This window comes from Vulpes lagopus, chromosome X (genome assembly GCF_018345385.1).
Source record: "Vulpes lagopus strain Blue_001 chromosome X, ASM1834538v1, whole genome shotgun sequence".
In the NCBI taxonomy this organism is placed as follows: Eukaryota; Metazoa; Chordata; class Mammalia; order Carnivora; family Canidae; genus Vulpes; species Vulpes lagopus.
The window spans coordinates 42,001,845-42,011,962 of NC_054848.1; positions in this window are offsets into that span (position 1 = coordinate 42,001,845).

Genomic DNA, 10,118 nt, shown 5'->3' on the forward strand with positions numbered 1-10,118 from the left:
GTATTACAGAGATCAGAGACCTCACACCCTGGTTCATCCACCCACGCACAGATCAGAGACCTCCCACAATTAGACATACACTCACAAACTGAGGTGTTTACATCCTTGGATGTGTACCAACAACCAGATGGAGACCTCACAGCCTGGGACACTGTAGTCCTTTCTTCCCAACCCCCTCCCTTTTAATTTTTTTTTTAAAGAAAAGAAGGCTACAGGGTGCCTGGCTGGCTTAGTCAAGCAGAGCCTGTGACTGGGCTGGAGCCTACTAAAAAGAGAAAAAGAGAAAAGAAAGAAAGAAAAAGAAGGCCACGTTGATCCCATTTCTTGAAGATGCAGGCCTTTTTACCTTCTGAGGGCTCTAGACTCGCTGCTGTTAACAAATCAATTCAATCTTCTTGTTGTAAAACAACACACATTTATTATTTTCTATTTCTGCAGATCAGAAGACTGACAAGGAGTCTTAGAGGGTAAAAGTCAAGGTATTTGCTCCTTCCTGAAGTTCCTGGGGGAGAATCTAGTTCGTATAGGACACTTGCGTTCCTAAACTCGTGGCTCCTTCCTCCACCTTCAAAGGCAGCAGTGTTTCATCTTCAAATCTCTCTCTTTGCATCCATCAATCTCCACCTCTATTTCTCTTTGATCTCTGCTTTTGTCATAATGTCAGTTATTCTGCCTCTGTGTTTCTTCCTACATTGTGTTCTCAGACTCTTGCCTTCGTGTGTCCCTCATAAAATGATTACATTGTGCCTACTTGGATAATCTGGGATAATTTCCCCATCTCAGGGTGCTTAATCCTATCTGCAGAGTCCCCCTCTCCATGTAAATTAACATAATTATAGGTTCCAGGGATTAGGAAGTGGACATCTTCAGGGTATTGTTATTTGGTCACCAGAGACATGTATGCACAAATAGCTCACAGATCTCACATTCAGAGCCATACATTTCTACATAAGTGAGACACCCTCCACCCTCTAACACACATCCAGAAAGAACACACACACACACACACACACACACACACACACACACACACCTGGGGACACATACTAAAAAAATGCTCCGAGTCCTTAAGCACTTGAAATTAAACTCACAAACCTAAGAGAACCCACCATCTAGGTCATACACACACAAACTGCAAAGAGAAACACATTCTTTTTTTAAAAAGATTTTAATGGATAAAGAAGATGTGGTTTATGTATTCAATGGAATATTACTCAGCCATTAGAAACGACAAATACCCACCATTTGCTTCAACGTGGATGGAACTGGAGGGTATTATGCTGAGTGCAGTAAGTCAATCGGAGAAGGACAAACAGTGTATGTTCTCATTCATTTGGGGAATATAAATAATAATGAAAGGGAATATAAAGGAAGGGAGAAGAAGTGTGTGGGAAATATCAGGAAGGGAGACAGAATATAAAGACTCCTAACTCTGGGAAATGAACTAGGGGTGGTGGAAGGGGAGGAGGGTGGGGAGTGGGGGGGAATGGGTGACAGGCACTGAGGGGGACACTTGACAGGATGAGCACTGGGTGTTATTCTGTATGTTGGTAAATTGAACACCAATAAAAATTAATTTATTAAAAAAAAGAGTTTATTTATTTATTCACGAGAAGCACACACAGAGAGAGAGGCAGAGACACAGGCAGAAAGAAAAGCAGGATCCACGTAGGGAGCCCGATGTGGGACCCAATCCCAGGACTCCAGGACCACGCCTTGGGCCAAAGGCAGACATCCAACCACCGAGCCACCCAGAAACACATTTTTTAAACATAAACCTACACACAGGTCATACCTCACACATTCGGACATGTAACCACAAACCAAATAGGCCTCACATCCTTGATAAGCCCACACAGAGACCAGACACTCATATACCATGATACACACTCACAAAAAGATCAGGGACCTCATGCGAGAAATACAACTAAAAAGAGATCACTGGCCTCAAATTTTGCCACATGCAACTACAAACAGGTCAGAGGCCTGACATGTAGGACATACACCCACAGTAAGTGCAGAGGCCTGACACCTTGAGATGTAGACCCACACAGAGACCAGAGGCCTCACAACCTGAGATAGCTAGCTACCCGCAAACAAATCAGAGATCTCAAATCCTACCATATATATCAACAATCAAGTCAAAGGCTTCAAGGCTGGGAAAACGAGCCAGAAGGCCATCATAGACCTGAGATCTTGCATCATGTACCCATAGAAAGATTGGAGGCACTGTATTCTGGGACATGCTCTCAAACAAGTCAGAGGTTTCAAACCAAGGCAAATGACCCACCAAGAGCTCTATAACCTCACAGCTTAGACATACGCCTTCAGATCAGATATTTATCAACATACAGATATATTGACATGGATACATATATATATCAGCAAACAAATCAGAAATCTCTTATTCTTAGAAATATACCCCCCAAAGCTAGAGATTTGAATATGCATGTCCCAGCAGCTCAGAGAACTCCTTTGCTGGGACATACACCTATAACGAGTTCAGAGACCAAACATTTCCTAGGGCATGCTAAAAGCCAGCAGGTAAGAGAACTCAGATCCTGGGAGAATACCCTCAAACAGGTCAGAGGCTTCACACTCTGGTTCACTGACCAGGGCACACATCAGACATTTCATACCATCCAACACTACCCACAAACACATCAGGGAATTTGCACCTTAGAACATCCACCAACAGAGATTCCAGACCTCACATAGCCACAGACATATCAGAGACTTCAAACGCCATGAACAGTCCAGAGTCCTCACACCATGTAACATATACCATCCAACAGATCAGGAAGCTCAAATTCTGGGATACGTACCCACAAACAGATTAGAGAACTCTCAATCACACAAAGAAAACACAGGCTTCAAACTCTGCAACATGTACCCACAAACAGATCAGAAACCTCAAGCCCTGAGTCATATGTAACAAACAGATCATAAAGCTCACATCCTGGGATATAATCCACAAACAATGCAGAGGCCACATGTACCCAAGGCGCAGACCCACAAATGGATCAGAGATATGAAATCCTGCAATGCAAAACCACAATCAAGTCAGATACCTCAGAGGCTAAGAAAATACTAGAAACAGATTATAGACCTGAAATCTCTCCTTTTTTTTTTAAGACCCGAAATCTTACAATGAAGATCCACAAACACATCAGCAAGCTCATGTGCTGGGACATTTACCAGCAAACAAATCAGAGGCCTCAAGTCAAAGGACATACACCCAGGAAACGCCCAGAAACCTCACATGCTCTGGACGTATGAACCTAAATAAATCAGAGATATAACATGCTGGTGGTATATACATGATCAAACAAATCAGAAACCTATCGCCAGAAGCACCCCCAAACAGATCAGAGACCTAACAACTGGCACATAACCCACACACATCTGATGAACCTCACATAATAGAATGTATTCCCCAAATCAGCTCAAACACCTGGCATCCTAGGACATGTGCACACAAACTGATCAGAGACCTCACATTCTAAGGCATATTCCCACAAACAGCTATGAAACCATGAATTCTGGGACATGCCTCCCCCCAACACACAAACATTCTGAAACCTCTCATTGTGGTTCATCCACCCACACATGGATCAGAGACCTCCTGCCATCAGACACACATTCACAAATGGATAAGGGGGTGGGGGGGAGTTCACATCCTGAGATACGAACCGACCACCAGATAGACCTCACAACCTGGGCCACTGAATTCATTTCCTATCGCTGCTGTAACAAGTCACTGCAATCTTAGTGTTGTAAAACAACACAAATTTACAATTTTACCTTTCCACAGGTCAGAAGCTAAAAATGGGTTTCAAAGGGCTAAAATCAAGTTGTTGGCAGAACTGTATTGCTCCCAGAGGCTCTAGGGAGAGGATCTATTTCCTTGCCTTTTACTTCTCAAGCTGCCTGCAATTCTTGGCTGGTGGCCCCTTCCTTCTGACTTCAAAGCAGTGTTTCATCCTCAAATCTCTCTCTCTGATTTCTATATCTGTCATCTTCTCCGACTGATTGTCCTGCCTCTCTCCTGTAAGGACCCTTGTGATTACATGGGACTCACCTGGAAAATCCAGGAAAATCTCTCCCAACTCAGGATAATTACTTTATCACATTTGCAAAGGGCTTTTTTTTTTTCCAAAGGACCTTTTAACATGGAAGGTCCCATAGTCACATGTTCTAGAGATTAGAATATGGACGTTGAAAGACCTTTACCAACCTTAGATATATATACATGAGCAATTAAAAACATCCCATCCTGGGGTGCCTGGCTGGCTCAGTCGATGAGTTCAAGCCCCACACTAGGCATGAAGTTTACTTAAAAAATAAAAAAATAGGGCAACCCCAGTGGCTCAGCGGTTTAGCACTGCCTTCAGCTCAGGGTGTGATCAAGTCCCATGTCAGGCTCCCTGCATGGAGCCTGCTTCTCCCTCTGCCTGTGTCTTTGCCTCTCTCATTAATAAATAAATAAAATCTTAAAAAAATAAAAACATTCCATCCTGAGACATACACCCGTAAGTAGGTCAAAGACCTCACATCTCATGTCATATGATTCCGAAGAGATCAGAGACCCAGAGACCTCCCATCCTTGGAAATACATCCAAAAAAAAAGAACGAGGCACATGTTCTATGTCATATACCCACCCACAAGGTAGGGACCTCTCAAACTAGGACACATAACCACAAACAGAAGACACCTCACACCCTTACACACACAAAGAGATAATAAATTAAAATACCGTGATAGAAAGGTCCGAATACAAACCTGTGAAATCTGAGAAATGTACCCACACACAGATGAGAGACCTTACAGCCTGAGAAACATACTCACAGATCAGAGATCTCAAGTCTTGTAACACATACCTACAATCAAGTAAGAGACCTCATAGTCTAGGAAAAATACCTCAAGACTGATTATACACTTGACTTTTTCAGAAAACACCCACAAGGAGTTCAGAGTGCTCATATCTTGGGACATAGACCCACAGAAAGATCAGAGACTCGAGCCAAATTAAGGACACCCCCAACCTGCTGTATACCTCACACCTGGATATACACATCCAAACAGATCAGAGGACCTCTCATCCTGGTACATATATAACTAAACGAATCAGAAATCTTGGAAATATCCATGAACTATCAGACCTAACAACCTAGACATAACTCACAACCACCTCAGACCTCATAGAAAGAGACACACAAAATCAGTAGAGGGACCTCACATCCAAGGACATGTACTCACAAAGAGACCAGAGATCACACATCCCAAGATGTACACCCCACAAAATCCACAATTTAGGGATACACACTCTCAAATAGGTCAGAGATCTCTTGCCTTAGTTCATACACCCACACACATAGATCAGAGGCCTCCACCATCAGACACACTCACAAACACATTCCTAGGATGTGAACAGACAACCGGACAGAAACATCACAACCCAGGACACTGTATTTATTTCTTATTGTTGTTGGAACAAATCACCACAATTTTAGTGTCGTGGAAAAACACAAATTTATTTACTATATTACGTTTGTGTAGGTTAGAAATCCAAAAATGGGTCTTACAGTATTAAAGTCAGGTGTGAGCAGAGCTGTGTTCCTTCTGGAGACTCTAGGGGAGAATTCATTTCCTTGCCTTTTCCAGTTTCCAGAGCTCCTGTATTCTTGGCCCCGGCCCCTTCACTGGAAAGCCCTCCATGCTTCATCTTCAAATTTCTCTGATTTCTGCCTCCATCATCAATCTCTTCCCTAATTAGGGCTCCCTGGTCACATGTCCTTCACTGGACATCTTTTGAGTCCTATTATTTAGCTAGTACAAGTATATATGCACAATTAGAAATTTCACATCTCAGGACATACCCTCATGAACTGCTCAAGGACTTCACAAGCTGGGACACACACCCACAAACATCTCCATCATCAGATCACTGTATGTGACTTGGCTTGTGTTATTACCTTGTGTCTTGTCCCTCTCATTTCAGGACTCCTTTTTTTAAAAATAAAGATTTCATTTATTTATTCATGAGAGACACAGAGACAGAGAGAGAGGGGCAGAGACACAGGCAGATGGAGAAGCAGGCTCCATGCAGGTAGCCCGACGAGGGACTCGATCCTGGGACTCCAGGATAACGCCCTGGGCCGAAGGCAGGCGCCAAACCACCAAACCACCCAGGGATCCCCAGCCACCCAGGGATCCCCTCATTTCAGGTCTCTTGTGATTACATTGGATCCACCTAGAAAATCTAAGAAAATCTTCTCATCTTAAGATGCTTAAATATTTTTTAAGATTTTAAAAATTTATTTGAGAGAAAGAGAAGAGACAGAAAGAGGGAGAGTGTATGAGCAGGGGGGAGGGGCAGAGAGAGGGAGAAGCAGACACCCTGCTGAGCAGGGAGCCCGATGTGGGACTCGATCCCATGATCCCCCCAAGATCCCCCCAGGATCATGACCTGAGCCAAAGGCAGATGCTTAACCAACTGAGATGCGCAGGCGCCCCTTGAGATGCTTAATTTAATCATGCCTTCAAAGTACCTTTTAACATGTAAGGTTACATCTTCACAGTTTCCAAGGATTAGGACACAAGCATCTTTAGAGGCCTTAAGTCAGTAGAGTAGAGATACACATGCACAAACAATAAGAGACCTCAAATTACAAAACCCATACCTCCAAGAAGCTCAGAGACCTAAAATCCTGGGATATACACTAGAAATAGCTCCCATCCCTCGTCTGCAGTCATACATCTAGAAAGTGATCAGAGACCTCCTTCCCTCAGATACACATCTAAAGAGAGCAGAGAGACACACATTCGGGGACATACACCCACAAACAGGTCTGGGACCTCAAAAATTGGGACACATACTCACAGATAGAACAGACCTCATACCATTGGTTTACAAGCAAAAGAGACAACCCCCCCCCAAAAAAAACACTCACATACTGTGATATACCCACACAAATGGATCAGAGACTTCATCTGAGAAATACAACAAAAATGGCTTAGAGATCCCAAACGCTGCAACAAGAACCCATAACACACGGAGTGCTTGGGTGGCTCAGTCAGTTAAGCGTCTGTCTTAGACTCAGGTCATAATCCCAGGGTCCTGGGATGGAGCCCCACATTGGGCTCCCTGCTCAGCGGGGAGTCTGCTTCTCCCTCTCCCTCTGACCCTACCCCCACCTGTGCACTCTCTCTCTCTCATAAATAAATAATTTTTTTGATTTAAAAAAATTTAGAAACATTTTAAAAAAGATTTTGTTTATTCATGAGAGACAGAGAGAAAGAGAGTCGAGGGAGAAGCAGGCCCCCCTGGGGAGCCTGAGGCAGGACTCGATCCTAGGACCCCAGGACCATGGCCTGAGCCAAAGGCAGATGCTCAACCACTGAGCCACCCAGGTATCCCTAAAAACATTTTTTTAAAGATTTTATTTATTTGAGAAAGAGAGAGAGAGCACAAGAAGGGAGAGGGGCAGAGGGAGGAGAACCAGACTCCCTCCTTCTCATGCATGTTCTCTCAAACAAATAAAATCTTAAAAAAAAAAAACCACAACACATTAGAGACTTCACATCCTGGGGAATACAACCAGAATAATTAAAGATGTTTAACATTGGGGCAGCCTGGGTGGCTCAGCGGTTTAGCTCTACCTTCAGCCCAGGGCGTGATCCTGGGGACCTGGGATCAAGTCCCGCATCGGGCTCCCTGCATGGAGCCTGCTTCTCCCTCTGCCTGTGTCTCTAACTCTGTGTGTGTGTGTGTATGTGTGTGTGTGTGTGTCTCATGAATAAATAAATAAAATCTTTAAAAAAAAAGATGCTTAACATAAGACCCATAAGGAAATGAGAGCTCAAATCCTGGGGCACATACCTGCAAATAGATCAGAAGCCTCAATCCTGAGACATATACCCACAAAGAGCTCAGAAATCTCAGACCTTGAATATACACACTTTAACAAATAAGAAACTTCACATCCCGTTATACATTGGGCTCCCGTTACACATTGGGCATCCCTGTTCAAGGATACAAACCAGAAATCTCATATACTTGCATCAGAGGCCTAACAAGCTGGGATGAACACCCTCAATCAGCACAGGGTACTCATGCCTGGGATGTACATTTACAAATAGCGCTAAGACCTGACATCCTGGGACATGCATTCAGAAACTGATCAGGGAATTCACATCTTGGGAAAACCCCCTCAAACATGCTAGCCCTTTTAGCCTGGTTCACTTAGCAGAACACAGACCAGAATCTTCACATCATATACTCTCCCACACACAAATGATCAGAGAGTTCACATCCTGGGGTGTACTTCAACAAACAGAATCAGGAGCTCACAACCTGAACATGTAGCCATGGAGACCACAGACCTCAAACCTGGCAATATATGCCTGCAAAGAGATCAGAGACCTCACACTCTGAGAAATATGCCAACAAACAAATTGGGGGGCTCATCTTGGGATGTACTCCAAAACGCATCAGAGACTGTATACAACCAGAAGTGCCCACGAATAGATCAGAGACCTCAAATCCTGCAACATATGCTTCTGAGACCAGATGTGCTATGAAGAAAGAGCCACAAAAGACCACAGAACTAATACCTTGTGATATATATCCACAAAGAGATCAGAGAGTTCATATCCTGTGACATATACTTAACAAGAGATCAGAGAATTAAGGGTCAAGGGACATATACTCACACAGCAAGCTCTTTCCAACCTCACATCCTAGACACTCATAACTAAACAGAGTAAAGACCTTATATTCTGGCATATATACCACCAAAGAAAGTAGAAAGTTCATTATCATCAGAAATATATCTGAAACACATTAGAGGCCTAATAATCTAGAAGTTGTATTCTAGATACAAACATCATAAAGACCTCACATACTGTACTTATACCCCAAATCAGTTCAGATGCCTCACATGCCAGGATAGGCACACACAAACAGATCAGAGACCTCACATTCTGAGACATACCCCAACAAACAGCTCAGAGACCACAAATGTTGGGACACTCACTCTCAAATAGGTCAGAGACCTCACACCCTGGTTCATCCACCTGCACATAGATCAGAGACCTCCCGCCATCAGACACACACTCACAAACAGATGGGGGAGTTCACATCCTGGGGTGTGTGCTGACCACGAGAGAGAGACCTCACGACCTGGGCCACTGTATTCATTTCCAATCGCTGCTGTAACAAGTCACTGCAATCTTAGTGTTGTAAAACAACGTGCATTTATTATCTTACATTTCTACAGGCCAGAACACTGAAAATGAATCCTAGAGAGATAAAAACAAGTTGTCAGCAGACCTGCCTTCCTCCCGGAGACTCCAAGACAGAATCCATTTCCTTGCCTTTTCCAAGGGCTGCCTACATTCCCTGGCTTGTGGCCCCTTCCCCCACCTTCAAAGCCAGCAGGTTTCATTTTCAAACCTCTCTCTAATCTAATCTCTCTTCTCTTGGCTTCACTTGTCGTATCTCCTTCTTGCAGTCTGTTTCTATCTTTATATCACCATCTTTGATGCACTTGTATCACTCTCACAAAGCTCCCAGTCTCAAAGTGTTTCACTTCATTACACTGACAAAGTCTTTTTGCCAGAAAGTTAACATAATCACAGGTTCCAGGGATTGGGACACAGGTATCACTGGAGGCCAGTACTTAGTTAAACTGACCACAGACGTGATGTACATGGCACAGAGATATGAAATACACTCACAGACCAATCAGGGAGCTTACACCTCTTATATATACCTACAAATGGATCAGGGACTTAACAGCCTGTAAAGTATAGCCATAAGGAAATCATAGACTGGGGGTGCCTGGCTGGCTCAGTTCATAAAGTGTGACTCTTGATCTCGGGGTCATGAGTGTGAGCCCATGGTGAGCATAGAGCTTACTTTAAAAAAAAAAAGAAAAGAAATAACAGACTTTAAATCCTGCAACACAAACCTACAAACAGTTCAGAGACCTCTCACAAACTAGGTAGTACATCCAGAAACGGATTCTGGTTCTTGCACCCAGCACATATACTGACTATCACATGAGAGCCCTCGAAGCCTGGAACATACACCCATAAAGAGTTCACATAAGGC